At 36.2% G+C, this 21101-nt stretch overlaps 1 pseudogene across 1 annotated transcript; it reads left to right on the top strand.

Moving 5' to 3' along the window:
* The first annotated feature begins 13423 nt into the window (after window positions 1–13423).
* On the top strand, window positions 13424–16705 carry LOC143590096 (pectinesterase-like; annotated as a pseudogene). Its single transcript, XR_013145405.1, has 2 exons — window positions 13424–14494; window positions 16021–16705. The product of XR_013145405.1 is annotated as a pectinesterase-like (transcript).
* Window positions 16706–21101: the final 4396 nt, after the last annotated feature.

Here is a 21101-nt window from a genome sequence, read left to right as displayed (position 1 = left end):
TAATACCACCACCACCGTCTACCACCCACCACCATCGTCCACCACCGTCATTGACCACTACCACCACCACTGTCCACCACCCACTGTCGGCCACCACCACCGTCACTACCACCACCACCCACCACAACCGTCCATCACTACCACCCACTGTCCGCCACCACCACCACCGTCTACCACCACCACCCACCGTCGGCCACCATCACCGTCCACTACCACCACCACCGTCCACCATAACTATCCATCACCACCCAGCGTCCACCACCACCGTTCACCGCCTACCACAATCGTCTGCCACCAATCGTCCACCACCACCCACTTCCACAGTTCGTACAACACCACCAACTATTTTAACAGTATATAGACGTTAAATAATTCTATCTACTGTGATATATATGATAGGCAACTAATTTTTAGTTTATGCAGACGATATTCAGTTTATAAAACAAACAGTATTATATTTTCAAATTGCAGACCTTCAGACCACATCTCAGTTGGAGACATGAAATCAGATTACAGACAGTTTTGTCTTCAAAATCAAATAGCACCTTCCTCTCTTTTCCTTCTGTAACTTCACTTAACTGGCTTGGTAACGCGACGGCTAGAAAAACGAGGCAAAGTTTCACTTGTGGTTTTGCGAATGCTCATCACCTTTGTGATTTCGAAATTCCACAGGGGTCAGTGTCAAAATTTCACAGGGGTCGGTTGGAATTTTAACACTGTAATAACACTAAAATAAATTTTCACAGGGATCGGTCGCCCCCTACCTATAAGGTAGGTCTGCCGCTGCTATCAACCTTGGGCGAAGCTTCATCTATAGTATCGGGTTCAACCGGCATAATTCATTTTCGCGTTTCACACGTAATATAGAACCCACTAGTTTTATGAAAACAAAAAATTGAACCCACTGACCATTATATAAATTAAAATTTTCAGGAGTTACCGACCAATCATGAATGTGTAGCTAAATTTTGTTAGAGTTAATGGTCATTTTCGTCCCTGTGGTTTGCTGTTTTCGTCACTTCAGTCCAAAGTTTGAAATTTTATCAATTTAGTCCTTATAGTTTTAAACATTAGCCAATTACGTCCCCCCGTCTAACGGCATCCAACTATGTCGTTAGTTTAAGGGGTATTTTTGTCTTTCTCCTGTTTATTTTTAGTTAATGGTCATTTTCGTCCCTGTTGTTTGTTACTTTTGCTACTTCAGTCCAAAGTTTGAAATTTTGTCAATTTTATGTTTAATATAATTCTTTTTTTTTTTTTTTGCTACTTCAGTCCATGATATAATTCATTGGTAAAGTGGTCAAGGTAATTCCCTAAAACCGAACTATACCCAAAAAACTACAATCGTTTCTTTGATTAATGCATAATAGTTAGGGTATAGAGATTAACATATCATAGCAAACATCTTGGTCGAAATCAACATCAGGAGGTCGAATATTCCGCATTTCCATGCTTTCTTAAGAAATCGATGCACTAAATCGCATGTGTGTTCTTCAAATCGTGGTATTGTTCTTGAATTCGTCGAATTCAACCCTAGAGTTGTTGTCGATTTGAAGAATTCAAGTACAATACCACGATTTGAAGAACACACATGCGATCTAGTGTATTGATTTCTTGAGCAAACATGAAAATGCGGGATATTCGACCTCCTGATGTTGATTTCGACCAAAATGTTTGCTACGATATGTTAATCTCTAAACCCTAACTATTATGCATTAACCAAAGAAACGATTTTTTTTTATCGGTATAGCACGGTGTCAGGGAATTACCTTGACCACTTTACTAATGAATTCCACCATGGGGGAGAGTTTAGGAAATGTCTAGAAACTAAATACGAGGGGGGGAGTATGATTATTGTTGTCGACAGAGTAAATGTAGACCTGTTTTGGTCGATGCTCGATGGTTTTGGGCTTGGATTATGCTCTTAGGGGTTATAGACACAAAAATAATAATAATAATAATAATAATAATAATAATAATAATAATTATTATTATTATTATTATTATTATTAAACACAAAATTGACAAAATTTCAAACGTTGGACTGAAGTAGCAAAGGTATCAAATCACGGGGACGAAAATGACCATTAACTAAAAATAAACAGAAAAAAGACAAAAATACCCCTTAAACTAACGGCATAGTTGGATGCCATTAGACGGGGGGGGACGTAATTGGCTAATGTTTAAAGCTATAAGGACTAAATTGACAAAATTTCAAACTTTGAACTGAAGCGATGAAAGTAGCAAACCACATGGACGAAAATGACCATTAACTCATTTTGTTAAGAAAAACGTGTTGTTGCATAAACACTTCATTTTTCACGATTTTGTTATGTAAAGTCATGCAAAATGTTCTATATTATGGGCCTTAGCCAGATTTTTTTAAAAACAGTTTAGATCTGGTCGGTATCCTTAAACTCAAGCCAGCTATAATCTTCAACTTAAGCCCATACCAGCCCAATCACTTTAACTACCTAAAATTCACAACTGTTGGTGCAAAAATATACAATTACACACTTAGTTGTTCAAATCAAGTAAAAGTATTCATGTCTATGTATATGTCACGTGACATAATGAAAATTTATTTTTACACTTTTAAGTGATATCATTACGGATTCTCTTATTGGAAAATATTTATAATATATGTATGTCTTATTGGAAAATATTTATAATATATGTATTGTAGTTATAGGAGGTATGAGAAAGGTCATTAACTAATTCCTTAAACTATAAGAAAGAAATAATTATTGTAAGAAAAACCAAATTATTTTGATATATAAGTTAAAAATACAAGGCAGGCATGAAACATTAGTTGGATGATGCTTGAGTTCATTTAAAATACCAAAAAGAAAACCTTTAATTTATTTCCTTGATACTGTATCCAAATTAATTATTTTTTTACAAGGTAAAATTCGTTTGGATGACAAAAGATTTAATAATAATAATAATAATAATAATAATAATAATAATAATAATAATAATAGTGGTGTTAAAGATTTCAAATAGCTTGTAGGCTTAAAGAAGAAATAAAAGTGACATAGCATACACAAAAGAACATTACCTTGGATAAAGACTCTTTGAATCAATTACATCCTTTCTTTTTCTTCTTTCTAGATGACATCTTCTTCGCCACGATTTTCGTCATTCTATTTGTAGAAATTTCATTATTTATTACATTTTTTTTAAACGACCAATAAAAGAAAAATTTTATAAAAAAATTCTAGCAAGAAGCTAGAACACCACCAAAAACAATTGTCGAAAACAGGATCCGACACTTACAACAATGGCTACCACCTATGAGAAAAAAGAGCTAATACATGAATTAAATTCGAAATCCACACCAATCCTCTCACGATAATTCAATCTTTTTAGATCTATTCTTTATCCAAAGATAACCCATCGCTTTGATTTCTTCCACCAAACCGGTCACGTGTATTGGAGTTCCATTATGGATTAACGCATTACGTTTCTTCCAAATACACCAAACTTACATCAAACACACAACGTGAAACACCTTAGCTTTCTCTTTAGTAAATGTTGCATACTTATACAATTCCACCAAATCCCAATGACCCAACTGAGATATTCCTTTTCGCCAACTCCACGAACGTCGGTAGCCTATTAAGAGCAGCCCTCCACGCAACAAAGGTGTCAAAATTAATTAATTAATGCTTATGGTTTTTTAAAAGATATCAAAATTAAAGAGATGTGTTCAATCGATCACATACAGTTCCAAGAAATATTTCCTTTTTATTGATCAAGAAGCTTACTGTCTAGCAGTTAGTTTGATTATGATGACGAAAATTATATAGATTTAGGAGTAGAATTAGAAAATGTGTCTTTTAGTAGCTTTTAAAAATATAATTTAACTATGGTTGTGTAGTGGTTTTTGCGTATGATGTATGTTAAAGTGTTAAGTCACTTTCACGCACGCATCGAGGCTTATCTAAATCACCCTTTCACTTTGGTGTAGTGGCTTTAACTAAAATTAAATTAAATAAAAATAAACATTGTGCTATGTTGTTTGGTAATGAACCCATCTCTTACACAAGTCATTTCTGTTAAAGCTTTGGCGAATTTGGTCCCCTTCCTGAACACCTGTAGCAATGTTTGGGGCGTCAAAGTATGACGTGGCAAGCTTTTGACGTCTCAAAACTGCTTCACTGCAAATACTTTAATTAATATTTTGAATGATTTTTTAAAGATCAATGGGATCACCAATGGGCCATTGACTCAGTTGATTATCTTCACTACGTTCTAAGGAGGAAACTTATCTATGGGTGAGAAAACCCCTTAGAAACAACTTGAGTCTTCTTGTTTTTTGTCTCAAGTGGAAGTTAAACCCAAGAACCCCTCTCCCATTAAATTGAAGTCTTTAGATATCATATTTATGTTTTTTTTCTTTTTTTAATTTCAAACTTCATTAGCTACACTAAAATTCCATGGTAGGTATATTATTCAAATATGGACTGTTAAGAATTTTAATTTATACATTTTTATATTAGTTTAAGATCGGCTTGTGATCACTTTCAATTCAAAGAAATGATTTTAAAGTTGAAAATTTGTTTTTTCGTATTATGCTTGGGATGATCCATTATATTATTGGCTTCCATGTGGTGGTACTCCGATTACATCATTAATTATTTGTTCAAGTTCAACGGTATGATCACAAAAGCGTTACAACATAATAATATTCTTCATTAAATCGTTGAAATGGTATGTTGGTGTTTGTTAATGGTTTCGGCTTATTTAGATTTTAGAGGTCGAGGCTTTCAAACCTACTGTAAACTATGAGGTAGAATTCAACAAATGAGTTGCTTTTTTAGGGGGGGAAATGTTGAATATGATAAACCTAAAATAAATATGATGTAATTAGTATTGGGGTAAAAAAAATATATAAAAATATACAACTTTTGGGTGTTACCTAACGTACATTTTTTTTTACATAAATTCATGTAATGTGAATTTTACTCCGAGGGGTTTAACTTACACTCACATCGCTCATAACAAATCTATTATTATAATAAACAAAAATCATTGTTGTGTCAAATGACACATAATTGTCCCATTTTTTTGTTAATTGGCATCATTATTGTTCAACTTTGAAAGTCATAACTATTTAATTAAAATAATTAAGAGTTAAGTGTCATTTTAGTATCTGTGGTTTGACCAACTATGCAACTTTAGTACATATATTTTATTTTATGCAAATGACTACCTCAGTTTCAAAAAACTTGCATTTCTAGTACTTTTTTTTAACTCCGTCAATTTTATCAGTTAAGTCAAGGGTACTTTGGTAATTTTATAATTTTCTTAATTTTTTCTTTTCTTTTAAATGTCTTCCCCCCTTTTTTATGCCTTCCCCCACCGGAAGTTCAATGCCGGGTACTTTGGTAATTTTATAAGTCTAATCCGTCGTTGCTCGTTCTTCTCCACCATTGTCGGATACTGTGGCGGAACCCTAGCCGCTATAGTCATCTCCATCGTCATCGTCATCGCCACCAATCAAACCAAATTGTCGCCGCCGCCGCTGCTACTGCCGGAGATATGGCAGCAGCCATCCCGCCATCACTGGTGACCTTGGAACTCACCGGAATGTCACACGAACATTTCCGGCAAACCTGGTGCGTTCACGAACATTGCCTATAATTCTTTGAGTTAAACACCTAACCTCTTCAATTTTAGATTTCACATCGGCAAGTTTGTTGGAGATCTGATTTGTTTTTGCTCTGTTTATGAAATATAATAACAACTTTGTAGTTCTAGAGGTCTGAGATTTTTGGGTTATGAAAGTTTAAAGGGGGGGAGGCATTTAAGAGAAAAGAAAAAATTAAGAAAATTACAAAATTATCAAAATACACTTGATTTAACTGATAAAATAGACGGAGTTAACAAAAAGTAATTAAAATGCAAGTTTTTTGAAACTGGGGTAATCATTTGCATAAAATAAAATATAGGTACTAAAGTTGCATAGTTGGTTAAACCACAGGTACTAAAATGGCACTTAACTCAATAATTAATAAATATTTTAAACATTCCATATTAATGAATTATCTATAATTTTATAGTAGTAAATAAAGTAAAAAAAATTAGAAATAAAAGAACGTATGTAGAACTTTTGAAACTCATTTTAGTGTGTGTAAATTTGTGTTGCATGTTTTTAATTTATTAGTGGCCGATTTAATTGTTTAGAAGGTGTCACGATTCTTCTTTACTTAGAGCAATATGAAAATGGTTCATCTAATTTGATTATTTTTTACTATTAATTCTATATTAAAACCTTTTTAAATGTATTGATAACTTTTGCTAAAGTTGCATAATTCAGAACTCAAGGAGTATAGTAGATTGATGATGGTGCATATCAGAACTCTTTCTTTCTTTCATATCTAATAATTATGTGCATTTTTTGTCATATGTTAACTCATAGTGCTTATTCATTGTCACAAACTAGTATCAACTAGAGTTTCGGACCAAACTGATATAGAAAATTAGTTGTTTTGATCCCTAAAATATAGTGGTGTCATGGTAAGTTTGTTTTCTTGATGATATGTTTATATCCATTTATATTCATGAAGCAAAATTCATATCTTCTTGGAAGACTTTATTGGTGGTGATGACATTGTGTTGTCTGTTATACGCAAAACACTCATTTTTTTTTTAATTTCAAATCTTGTAATTTAATGCCATAAAGTATACGTGACTTTTATAATGATAGGAAAATGGTTGTAATTATGGGTGTTGCAAATCAATTTTATACAAAAATTATTGTAAGAAGTAAGAACAAAAGTAGGGTGTTCGAAATACTAATATATTTTTTTAGTTGGTTATTATTATGATTTGTTTGTGTTCAATCTTCTATACAAGAATCTCAAAATTGTTTGATATATGGGAGGAATGATGGTTTGGTTTTCAGTGAGATACTTATTTGTTGTGAATAAAACCTTTGCAACAAGTTTGTTTTACTCTGATTTACATATTGGGTCACAACAAGTTTCACTTGAAACATGCCTACTATTAATATGGCTTGAACATTTAGGGTAAGTTCAATGTGTATTCGACCTTTTAAGTAAACGGGTCAAATTTGCTACTTGTGTTATCTTATAGCTGGCAAAATTGACGGGCCGTGTCAGTCAACTCAACGCATAAGAACCGGCGTGGTCGGTACAAGTTAGGGTCAAAATTGATCATTTTAAGAAAAATATTACCTTTTGGTTCGGAACATGTTTTCATTACACTTTTATTTTACTTTTACACACAAATATAAAACTCACTATAACGGTTTAGTTTCTTATAGAGTAAAGTGCCAAAATCGTCCTTGAGGTTTGATCATTTTTGCGACTTTCGTCCAAAAAACTTTTTTTTTGCAACTGGATTCTTTAGGTTTCCCAATTATTGCCAATATTGTCCATATTGATAACGCTGTTAACTGTTTAACGTTAACTTAGGGACAAAACCGTCTTTTCAATTTGTTTAATATTTTATTAATTTTTATATTCTTTATACCCAATGTCCAAGTCGCTATCGTAAACCCTAGATCACCAAACCCCATCTGGGTCGTTCCAGATCTTCAGATCCGGCGACGGGGCTGTTCTTCGTCACCATTCGCCGGCCGCCATCATCGTCTTGTTCCCCGCCCACAATAGCTTCACTGCTACATCTTTCTTTCCTAATCTCGTTGTCACCATCTCCGCCGCCTGAAGCAGATATGAAGATGGTAGCGACTGTTAATAACAGAACCATCTCTACTGCCTTAATCGGAGACGAGAACGATATGAGCACCAGATCTTCACATTTTATAGGCACGACTTATGAGATCTGAGCAAATCAACCCAACAAAGATTTAATTTTCAAATTGAAGGTGAAAGGCGATGAAATGGTGACGATGAACAACTCCATCGCCGGCGTAATCTCGCACATTTAGCCGCCTTAGCCAACCGTGACTCAACAGTACCGTGGATTCCGGCAAACGACTGAGTGGCGAACCATTTGATTCAATAGCAACTTGGTGTAATTCTGTTTTTTATTTTGGTAAAAATCACACACAAATATGGTTTGAAATTGGATGTGGTGGTAGATGTTAGACAGAAAATCAAGGTGTGGAAATATTGTGTGGCTGAAGAAGAAAACGTTAGCCGGAGATAAAAGTGGTGTCTAGAGAAGGTGTAGTAGTGGGAGAAGGTTTGGTGGTGATGATTCAATTCAAGGTTTTTATTGTTTTTATTGATTTATTTATGGTTTAATATAATAAGTACAAATGAAAATAATAATAGCATTCTTTATTTAGGTTTTTTTTCTTTTTTTTTTATTATAGGTAAAATGACAAATTTGCCCTTGACTTAACATTAAAATTAAACATAGTTAACGATTTGGACGTAATCGGCAAGAATTGGAAACCTTGATGGTCCAGTAGCACAAAAAAAATATTTTGGACGTAAATCGCATAATTGACCAAACCTTAAGGATGAAGTTGGCACTTTACTCTTTCTTATATGTTGTTGGAGTTGAGTAAAATGTGTCAAGATCGTCTAAAATTAAAAGTTTGGTAAGATCGCATGTTTGAAACCGAAAAAAAATGTGATAAAATGCCTATAACTTTATTAGTATTGCACTTTATTTGTCGATATTACCAAACATGTAGTTGCTCTTGTTTCTAATTTTATAACCTAAGACATGAATCTGAAAAAAACGAATTGACGTAAGCCACACAGGTTTATCTTTTTGTTTGTTAGGGATGGTTAATAATTTATTATCATTAAACCCTCAACTTGAATCCTTTGGATTTTTTTTACCAATAGAAACTCTGGGTCAAGTTAAAATAAGAAGTATGATATTTATAGGAAGGATAATAAGCAATCTAGTCAATTGATTTTGGATTTAGAAGGTTGAGATTAATTTGGGAGAAAACTAAAGATAAAATAAGAGAAAGGGTATAAAAGAAATAACACATATTGTTGACTTTCTCCCTCCACATGCAAGGCATATGATAATTTCTCCCATCATTTTAAAGTATCCATAACTTTTTTATACGACGTTTTTTTTTCAAAAATAAAAATCACCATGATAACGAGCGTTCTTTTATCTTTAATATGTGTACCATATTGATATATAAAAATATAAAACAAATAGTGGGATTTTTATACATTGTGTTTTTTCTTTATTGTGTTTTACCAAAATTGTGTTTTTTCATTGTGTTTTTTTAATATGTTTTCAATTCGTATTTTATTTTTTTCATTGTTTTTTTTCTTAGTATTTTTTTTATTGTGTTTTTTATACATGGTGTAATTGTGTTTTTTATCGTTGTGTTTTGTGAAAAAACACAATAAGTGATGGAGGTGACTGACTTTGTGGACGGCCATGTACCATTCGTTTCAGTAACCACTTTTCCAATCTAACTTCCTCACATTTTGTTCCTTTCACCTTACATAAATTGAATCAATTTTGATCTAGATTGTGTTTGTTAATAGAAATTAGCTCAACAGGTAATCCATGAGAGTCACTGTGAACCGCCGTCGGAGGCTACCAAGATCGCGCTGTCAGATGCATAGAGGAGGTAGAGGGAGTAGGAGTGGTTGCGGTGATAGTGGAAGGTGTTTTCCAATTGAACGGAAGGCGGAGTAGATGCCGCTGTAGGATCAACAGTAAGAGAATCGAAGACGGATCGCACGGTGACGACGGCGACCGAGACATATCGGAAGGTGACGGCGGTGGCAGAGACAAATTGGCGGTAGCGATGGATCAGATGATAGCGGCGAGGGCGACAGATCTGAATGAAGCTTGGTGGTGGTGCCATGGTTGATGACCTAGAGGGTGTTTGGGATTGCTTATTTAACTCTAAAAGCGCTCTTTATCAAAAGTGTTTATTGGCTTCTGGCTTTTTGAAAAGAAGTTTTTAAAAAAGTGTTTGGATTAGCTTATGTGGTTGTAAAAGCCATAAGCACTTTTTAAAAAATGTTTTGCTTAGCTTATTTACGTAAAATGAACAAAAAGGGTAAATGGTAGGTAGATTAGCAAAAATCCAATCAAAAAGCCAAAAGTATTTTTGAAAAGCCCCAAATTAGGGCTTTTGGAAAAATACTTTTTCAAGCTAATCAAAAAGCCAAAACAAAAAGAGCTTTTACATTTGCCAAACATCTTTTTTTGCTTATTGGCTTCTTGAAAAAGCCAATAAGCTAATAAGCATTTTTCAAACTCAATCCCAAACTCCCTCTTAGTTATAATCAAATTAAAAACCAAGATGGACAAAAATGTCCTTCTTCCTAGCCTTCCTAAGAAAAACAAACTTCTTATTTGAACTTAACTCTAGAAACTCTTGGAGCTCTTAGTTCAGTAGCAACATATGTTGAAACTAACACAATAATACACTTAAAAGCAGTTTGTTTATATTTTTCAGCTATTGTGATTTTTCAAGAGTTATGATGTGTTTTTTGTATATGATTATAGCAACTTGAGGAACCAGAATCATACAATATGATAATGCATGAGATTTAATTTTCTAAACCCGTGTAATACACGGGTTTATAACCTAGTGCCCTAATATATGAGTTTTGATTTAAACTCAAGGCTAACCTAATTTTTCTTAATTGTGTTTAGATTATAGTCGGTAATTCATGTTGCCACCAAACTAGTGTGGTTATTGGTTGGCATTGATTTTTATTCAATTCGTATAATTAATATGTTTGAGTTTCAATATAATTTAACTTTATTGACCGCGTACCATGTGATGAACGAGTTATTATATACAATATTTAGTTTGGTAAGGGGGAGTGATTGACGACAATTTAAAGGTATCTTGTCCCACGACTTGACCTTTATTCTTGTATAAATCTTTTATCTAATTTGTAATCACAATCATTTGTCAAATTATTGAAACTATGGTCAGATTAATGTATTTCTGTTTTATGGATTTAAAACATATGTGCCATCTGTCATGAAACTTCTGCTTATGATTTTATTGTGACCTCGTAATATTATAATACTCGACATTGACATCATAAACCGAACAAAATATATATTATACACGGCTGCTACATGGATCCATCATAAGCCCACCCTAGCAATTATCATTCAAACATTCTGTCTTCTCTAACATTTGGTCCCTAACCTTTTGGATAGCGATGGCAATGAAATCGGAACCTGGTGGAAGAACCCGAAACCTGAAACATTTCCATTAGAGTATGAGACGAATTTGAGATTACTTTTGAAATTTACACTGTGTTTGGGACGGGTTTAGGAATTGTGATATGCTCGCCGATTACCCGTTCCGATTACCATATAACATAGCGTTATCTACCCGATCAATTATATATCCAAGTAATTGGGCATATAATTTACCTTTAAATTTATTATTTATTTTGTGGTGTTTTCTTTTCTTTTCTTTTTTTTCTCTTTTTTCTTTTTCTTTTGTGTGTGTAGAATTGACGTATCATATGAAATTTGAAGAATTACTTATACGTCAAAACTTGTTCATAACAATTATTTCTTGTAATTGATTAGGTATTGGCAACATTTTATGGTAATAATTTTCACAATTGATTAATAGTTATTTTCCCGATTAAATTTACTATTTATCAATTATCAATACCCGATAGACACTTGATGGGTTTTCTGTCCCTATATACCATACGAATACTTACCCAACTAATATCTGAAGGGTTTGGATTGAGCTTTACTAACAAGTATGGTTTGGGTATGCCTGAACATGATCTATTATTTTCCCTACTTTTGGAAGACAACCGAAAATTTAGGAGAGGAAACGATTGAATGATGTAAACTAGGGTGGGGTTATTTAATAGTTTATCAAAAGACTTTTTTTTCATCCCTAACGTTTGGTCACAATTATACTTTCATCTAGATAAGTATAAAGGCAAAAATGCTTTTTACTTAGAGCATGTTTGGGATTGAGTTTAAAAAATGTTTATTGTCTTATCAAGGTTTTTCAAAAAGCCACTAAGATAAAATGTGTATGGCAATTATAAAAAAACTTTCTTATTTTAGTTTTTTGAAAAGGTTAAAAGGCAGTTTTCCAAAATCCCTAAATCCTGACTTTTTAGAATGACTTTTTGAAAAAGCCAATAAGCATGCTTCAAACTCAATCCCAAACATGCTCTTAACGTTAGAAATAGACGTGGTTAACAATTTATATATGAAAAAAAAAGACCAAAGGTTAGCCACCTACTCTTTTTAAAATTTTGGTTATGGGTTTATTTTAAAAAATGGATTCCAAGAACAAAGCTAGTACTCATTTGCATGTCACAATGGGAAAAGCGGCCGAAAACACCGTCAAACTAGTGAAAAACGATCATGTAATTCCAGATTTACGAAGTATAGTGGAGGGGCCATTATTATTGTAATTAATATTGATAAATTATCTACCTATCTATCTAATTGGCTATTTTGATTTCAAAAGCTTCACCTAAAATTCACATGGGCCAACAAGAAAAAGAAGCGAATCAAACAAAGCGATAAATATGAGATGAGTACCCCACCATATTTTTTTTGGGCTCAATTAATGGACCGTTGTGTTTAATACTAGAAGATCTTAGTTAATACATTTGACTCATAATTGCCACCCTAATTTCCTGTCGGAACTACTCATCAATAACATATTTGAAAACATCCCAAATGTTTAAACAAATATACTACTTAATGACCACATTCATAATTAATCATTATATATCTTTAAAGGAAACTTTATAATAAATAATTCTTTTAATAGCCAATTGAATCACTTAGAGATCACTTATTCAAGCTCGAACTCTTATCTTGTCATAAGTGGGGCTTCAACCCAAATTTCTCTCCTACTTTAGATGTCTCTCCTCAACCACTTAGACTGAGAATCACTGACGTATTATAATGAAGCTAATTCATATGTTTTAAAATAAATGCAATACTAATTACTATTTTCAGTCTTATTAATGCTTCCTATAAAACTAGATAATAACCCAATTCTTGTGTCAATGATCCTTTTTTAGTCAACAAATGCTAGTTGGGCTAAGTACTAGCCGCTAGGCAATGTATGTATCAGCGTTAGAATGATGTACGTAGCAACAATTTTACGAGAACCTTGTGGGAGTCACGCTTCTATTCCAACAAGTGTATCCCATTAATAGAGGAAAAAACTACTATTTTGATATTCAAACTCAGGTAAGATTGTTTGTATCCAGATGATAAAACCTTTTAAAGTCTCCTTACAACAACCGGCTAGACTAAAGCCGTTAAAAAAATTGCAGAGTTATTTTCGGTATTCTAATCTAAGAAATGAATTAAGGCAATAATATAAGTAAATAAATAAATAAATAAATAAATCCTGAAATTAAAAAAATCCTGCTTTTAATTATTCGTAATCCGCTAATAAAAGGAACACATGCACTCGATCAATGTCACCTCTGCCAAATATCCTACCTCTCCTAACCAATCCATTTCATTTCATTTCATTTCTTAATTACACCTACTAAAATAACCATGAGCCGGATCAAAGATTTGTTCGCCCGTAACAAAAGAAAAAAACTCTTCTTAGCCGCTTTCGCTTCGATCCTATTAGTCTCGGCTTTAATCGGCATCGTCTTCGGTGTCAAGTCTCGTAACTCCGACTCCAACAACTCCAGCCCACAAAGCATCACGGCCTCCACTGCTCACGCCATCGTAAAATCCTCATGCAGCAGCACATTTTACCCAGAGTTATGCTACTCTACCATCACGAGCCACCCGGATGTGTCCAAGAAAGTTAAATCCCAAAAGGACGTAATCGAGCTTGCGGTTAACATAACAAAAACCGCCGTTGAGAAGAACTACTTCCAGATAAAGATGCTCACCACTCGCAAAGGCCTCACGCCTCGCGAGATTGGCGCGCTTCATGATTGTCTGGAACTGGTGTCCGAAACGTTGGACGAGCTTCAGAAGGTGGAAAAAGATCTAGAAGAGTATCAAACCAAGAAGTCGTTGAAGCAGCACGCAAGCGATCTCAAGACGCTTATGAGTTCCGCGATCACTGACCAGGAAACGTGCCTTGACGGGTTCTCGCATGGAGATGCGGATAAAAAGGTTCGTAAAGAGCTCGAAAAAGGGCAGGAGAAGGTGGAGAAGATGTGTAGTAATGCATTGGCGATGATTTGTAATATGACCAACACGGATTTGGCTAATGAGGAGAAGCTGAATGGGAGGAAATTGAAGGAGGAAGAGAATTCGGAGTGGCCCGAATGGTTATCGGTTGGAGATAGGAAGTTGTTGCAGTCGGGGACGGTGACGCCGAACGTGGTGGTGGCTGCGGATGGGAGTGGGAACTACAAGACCGTGGCGGCTGCGGTGGCGGCTGCGCCGACAAAGAGCAAAACAAGGTACGTGATTAGGATTAAGGCCGGGGTGTACCGGGAGAATGTGGAGGTGCCGAAAGGGAAAACGAACATAATGTTTTTGGGAGATGGAAGGAAGAACACGATCATCACCGGTAGCCGGAGCGTAAAAGGAGGAAGCACCACCTTCGAGTCCGCCACCGTCGGTGAGCTCTTATACCTAGTTTATTTTATTTTAGGGAAAATTAATAAGATTGGCAAAACAGTCTCGAATATAAAAATTGTTAATTAACCAACGTTTGACCAGTGTTCAATATGGATGCAATAGATTTCGAATGATATTCCTTTTCAGTGATAGAAATCTATTGCACTGTGTCAAATTTTGTTACGTCAAAAGTTGATATGTGAAAACTTCATTTTTTTCTGAAAACAATTTCTTTTAAGGAAAAAAAAAGAGTAAATAATGTTTTCAAGAAAGAAAGTTAAAACCTACATCATTGATTATAAAAATTGGCTGTTTTAATGATTTTTCCTTTATTTTATTCATTTCCTCCTAGTAATCTTGAAAGAAAGGGACGGCTTATAATTGTGATTACAAAATGAGAATTATAATTGCTATGTAAAATTATTAATAAAAAGGGAATTGTATATAGATAATACACTTGGAATAAAAACGAAGCAGGCAATGTATACTATTTACTCATTAATAATTTCCTTTTCTGAAAAAAAAAATCTACAAGTAAGCAGTACAAAAGGTTGACAGCTAATTAAATTGTTTGTTATATGTATAATCAAGCTAACTTGACCAATAACAATCCATTTTTATATATAATAATAAAAAGCAATATTTTGGACAAAAGTAAGTAACAAACGAATATACAGACGATGGATCATGGATATGATTACAAGCCGCATCGACGAGGACAAGTTATAACACATACAAGTACTATTATTTTATACATACTTCAAATGATCGTATTCCTCACTTTATGTATTATTATTATTATTATTATTATTATTATTATTATTATGACTTACTTTAAGGTTTTTTTATTTTAACTTTTAACGGATATAAAGAATAACACATGTTAAATTATATGTTCTTTACACGCCAGCATCAGCATGCATGTTCTAAAAGCATATTCGAAAATGAAAATTATCCTCTCATATCAACTTTATGTATCATGTGTCTCTATAATGGACTCCACGTAACTTTTACCTCCATCTCGCATTATTGGTACCGTCTCATCATATTTACAAAGTCAGTCCGTGATTGATAGATAAATAAGTAACAAAAAAAAAGAAAAAAAGAAGAAGAAACACGGTATTTTAATTTAAAAAAAGAAAAACATGGTTCATTGAACTTATAACATAGATTTTCGATTTGTTGAAATTTAAAGCGACAAAAATTCGGATGAAGGTTACAGGAGAATGGAGATCCGCAATCAGCGTGTCTATTGACTTTTAGTCACTAGAATTAAGCAGCCAATTATACTACAGTAAATCAAAATGTCATATTCTTAGTTAACAGTCGATTCTAGTGGGGTCACTGATTGTCGTTTCTTAGGGAAAAAAAATTAGTATTAAAATTTAAAACTACGGGCAGCATTTCCTTAGTGGTGGGTTCAAACCTTATACAAAGTAAAAATACAATCGGTAAAAAAGTAACTAATTGGATTTGGATATTAAATAGTTCATTTGTCTGGTATAAATGCGTATTGTGTTGTTGCAGCAATTGTAGGTGATGGGTTCTTGGCACGAGACGTAACGTTCCAAAATACGGCCGGTGCTTCAAATCACCAAGCTGTGGCGCTTCGAGTAGGGTCCGACTTATCAGCATTCTATCAATGTGACATGTTGGCATACCAAGACACCCTTTACGTTCACAAAAACCGTCAGTTCTACATCAACTGTTTGATATCCGGAACCGTTGATTTCATCTTTGGTAACGCTGCAGCTGTTTTTCAAGATTGTGACATTCACGCACGTCGCCCCAATTCTGGTCAACGGAACATGGTCAAGGCACAAGGCCGCACCGACAGTAACCAAAACACGGGGATCGTGATCCAAAAATGCAGAATAGGTGCCACTGCTGACCTCCAACCGGTACAATCAAGTTTTCCAACGTATTTAGGACGACCATGGAAGCAGTATTCGAGGACGGTGGTGATGCAATCCACAATCAGCAATGTGATCCAGCCAGCGGGTTGGTTCGAGTGGGACGGGAACTTTGCGCTGGACACATTGTATTATGGTGAGTACCAAAACACTGGGGCTGGGGCGGGGACTTCGGGTAGAGTAAAATGGAAAGGGTTCATACTAGTTCTACAGAGGCTCAAGGGTTCACCCCAGGAAACTTCATTGGCGGAGGGAGTTGGTTAAGAAGCACTGGTTTTCCATTTTCTCTTGGTTTGTAGATCGACTGCATTAATTAGTTAAGTGTTGCGTGCACCGGATGAATAATATGTGAAGAGCATCACATCTTGTATGTGTTCATGTGTTGTATTTGTATTACTATGTATATCCCAGGTATTTATTTAAGTATGTTTTATTGTTATTCATAAAGCATGTAGCTACGATTTGATTAGATAATACACATATTGTTTGTTAATGATTTGCTTTATATATGTGACCGGTCGACATGTTTCAATATATTATGGACATAGGAGTAGGTGCCAATCCCAATCAATGTCACACATCAATGTACACCTTTTATCTCTTCGGACATATGTACGTTATGGGTGTCGGGAGAAGAAGAAGATGCAGTGTATGAGGTTACAAGTGCGGTAGTGTGGTGAACACCATTCTAGGCCCTTTTATCTTGGCCAAAATGTGTGGTATTGATTTGAGTATATATATTATAATGTAACTACAATTGGTTTAGATAATACACATATTATAGTTTGTTAATGACATGTTTTTAATATGTGCAACCGATCGAGAGATCACCTTAAAATATTAACAAAGGGTAGCGTCTTTCATATATATCATTGACATAGGAGCGGGTGAGCGGGTGCCAATCCCAATCAATGCCATGCATCAATCTTTTCATGTACCTTTTAACTCTTAGTAATATATTGTTGGGGTGGGGGAAGGCGAGGTGTATGAGATGACAAGTGCGTTGGTGTGGCAAACAACCCCCCCCCCCCCCCCTCTTAATGTTGGAAAATGCATGATGGATTGACCACCAACCCGCTCGTCACGCATCCATTTTGAAGGTTGTAGGTGAGTTGAGTGTTGGCCTAGACGGATCAAGCAATCAGAACATAACTTCACTAGCGTACAAGGAGAAGAGACTTTTCTCGACTCATATAAAACAATAAACTAGACCCCTATTTATAGATTTACTAACCTTGCTCTTCAAGACAAGAACTTAACTTCTTATACAAGACGAAGCATTTCCTAATTCAATTAATTAAAATAAAACAATATAAAATAAACCTTAACTTAATTAATAATTCCAGATTAACCTTCATCACCCCTTTAATCTTGAATTTCTCATATTTTTGTACCACCAAGGTCTTGAATTTCTAATAGCACTCTCAACTCTTCAATTTAAATCATTGGTTCGTCTTTATCCTTTTTTTTCAGTTGTTTGTTGCAAACCTGTTTAACAGGTTCTTCACGCTCATCGTTCAAACCATTCACATTGATCTTAGATACAGCTTCATTCTCTACGTTATCTTTCTCACTTTTCTTTTCTTTCTCTGCACATCAAAACTTGCAGATGAGTTATCATTTCTTTCTTTACCAGACCCTGCTGGCCCTCTCATTCTGACAATTCTTCTCAACCTTTCATTCAGTTCTGACTTTTCATCAACAAATGCATGATTGTTGACTTTTACACACAATTCTAAAACTGCCAACTTGTTAGCCACATCATTCCTTTCATTCAGTACCATATCCTTTCTCTCATCATCACAATTAGTAACAAATTTCTTGCTTTGCTTTTGCTTGCTTATCTTAACAGTTTTCTCACCTTCAAGGTTGTTTGAGTAAGAAAAACACACTTGAAGATTTATCATCTTCTCTTATTCTTTCGTAGAAATTCTCTCCTTTTCTTTATTCAATATTTCTTTCCTTTATTTCTCAAAACAGCTTGCAAAGCTTCTTCATTCTTTGCAGGTTCCTGAGCTTCCTTCTTATGTGCTTCTTCTTCTTGAACAATCGCATCCCATCTTTCTTTCTTAGCGATCTCATTCAATCTTTCTTTCTTAGAGGTCTCATCCAATCTTTCTTTCTCAGCAGCTTCTTGAGCTGTCTTTTCATCTTCTACCTTTTGTACATAATCAATTCCAAAAAAGCGAATCTTTAAAACACGCCATACTTCCTTAGCATTCATGAGTATGCCAACTTGTACCAAGATGCCTTCCAATAGGGTTTGACATATGAACCCCAACGTTGTGTACATCTTCTTTTCATCTACAGCTACGCTAACTGTAGGTTCAATAACTTCCCAAAAGCCATAGTCTTTCAAAAATACCTCTGTCTTGATCGACCACACATTGTAGTTCGATTTCATCAATAGTAGAAGTCCCCCAATCACCATCATATCTTCTTTATCTTTACTTTTTGTATGCTATTTTAGTTGGAATTGATTCCCAATCTGAAGAGGTAGGTCCCAGCAGAGCCCAGTTGGACCCGCAAGACTCACCTTGAACAGGGACGTCTGCGCAACGACCAACTGCTCCCGCATGACCCACCATGCTCAGAGAAAACCTTACGCGCAGTACGCCAGCTGTACCCGCAGGGAAAGCCTCCCAATGGTGAAGTACCCCGCTTGTTCCCGCAGTTGCGGATACAAGCCATCAGGGAAGGCTACCCGCACTGACAGCAAGGCTACACGCACAAGGCACTAGCTACTTCAGTAGTCACATGAAGGAATGAGCAAGGCGGGAATAATCCCGCCTAAATGAGCCAGTCCGTATGCTTCTGGAAGATCTTTTGTACTATACCTACTAAGGTATGGGCAGAACAGACGATCTGACCAGAACAGCCCATGAACCAATCACAGGGTGACAGCTCACCGACAACAGTACGAGGAGGAGCACCCTCTAGTACTGTTTGTCACTATTAGCCGCTGCCTACTCACCAACCCTTACTATGGGACGTGCGCAGCCTACAGTTGGTGGAACAGTGCATAGCCGGCAGTAAAGGAACAGTATACAGCCGACCTTGTTACTGTCGGCCGTAGTCTATCCACCAACCAGCATGGCCTGTGCGTAGTCCACTGTTGGTAGAACAGGAATACTATTCAGCCGGCTGTACCTTCTAGGAAACCTACCTTCGGCTATAAATACTCCAACACCTTGGAATGGTAAGGACATCATCTGATATCTCATTCTTATCTAGCAATCTCTTAATATACACTTATATTCAGAGCAATCTAGTCTGATTCTCACGCCGGAGGGTGGTCACAAGGAGGAACCCCCCCCCCCTTCTCAGTGACGAGCTTACGGTGTCTGTTTTGCAGGTCCCCTGAAGAACAACCTTCTCTGCTGGACCTCATCCTCGTGGGAAACATTACTCGACCCCCAGATTATCCGTAATCTGCCCCGGGTCACTTAGTGTTTCTTCATTGGCGCCATCCGTGTGAAAAAACTAGAACTAATTCTTAGTTTTTTCAAAAATTTTTGAAGAAATGGTTAACGTTACTCCGGTCCCAAGGCCAGTAAGCGACCAAGAAACCCCGGTAACCACAACCCCAGCAACTGGGGGGAACACCGGCGGTTATACAAATTTTACGAACACTACCCCGGTTACCCAAGCCGGGACAAGTGCAGTAAACAATATTCCACTGGGGTTCACTGATGCCCAGTTGGAGAAACGAACGAGAGTCCCTCGCCAAACACTAGATCAAGTTAAGGCGTGGGCCGAAGCACGTCAGAAAGAATTCCAAGCTGAGTTGGATGAACGCTTGCGTTCAGTTCAACAGGCTGACGAATTCGGCAGTACTCGCCAACATCTCAATATGAACAGTGAGTGCGAGTACTCAGACGATGAGCGGGAAGAATCCGATACCGACGCAAACCCTCGCCATAAGGCAAAAGGGAAGCGTAAGGAAACAGACTTCCAACCGACAAGGAATTTTGGGGAAGCCTTTAAACCAACGAATGCGGAGAGAAACCCGCGTGACTTCTCCAAAACCTTTAGACCAACTGCTGCAAATGCAGGAAAGTCAAAGTTTGCAAGGGACATTGCGGAAGCAATCGCCCCGAGAAGTGCCAAACAAATGTCCAACATCGGCACTTATGATGGTCTATCCGACCCAGACGACCACTTGAACAGATTCATTGCGGGGGCAACCGTCAGTAACTGGACGGAGCCCACATGGTGTTATATGTTCCAGATGACTCTGGTTGGAGCGGCCAGGGCATGGTTCGATCGTTTACCGGTCCATCACATCTATGATTGGGCGGACTTTCATAACAAGTTCAGCCAACACTTCAGCCAACAAAAGAAATATACTGAGGAACAGTGGACGATCCTCAACTGCGTTAGAGAGGAGGATGAATCTTTACTAGACTTCATCACTCGCTTCAACTCCAAAAAGCTAAGTCTGGGCAACATAAGTGAAGATCTTGTTCGCGCCGCTTTCATCCAGGGCGCCGAATACCCAGAGCTTATCCGCACATTGACGGGTAAGGACGGCATGCCATCCACATGGGATGCCATCATGACGGCGGCCAAGCGCTTTGCCGAGACGGAGAAGCAACTGGGAAGGGATCTTCCCCAGAGTACACACCTCTACACGCAAAGGACTAGAGAAAACAATGTTCGGATCGCCCGGCAGAACAAAAAGAGGAAGCTAGG

The sequence above is a fragment of the Bidens hawaiensis genome, unplaced genomic scaffold, assembly GCF_021521415.1.
Source record: "Bidens hawaiensis isolate Kalapana, Puna unplaced genomic scaffold, B.hawaiensis_p1.1 tig00001597_1, whole genome shotgun sequence".
Classification (NCBI taxonomy): domain Eukaryota; kingdom Viridiplantae; phylum Streptophyta; class Magnoliopsida; order Asterales; family Asteraceae; genus Bidens; species Bidens hawaiensis.
This window is presented reverse-complemented; position numbering and strand designations above follow the sequence as displayed.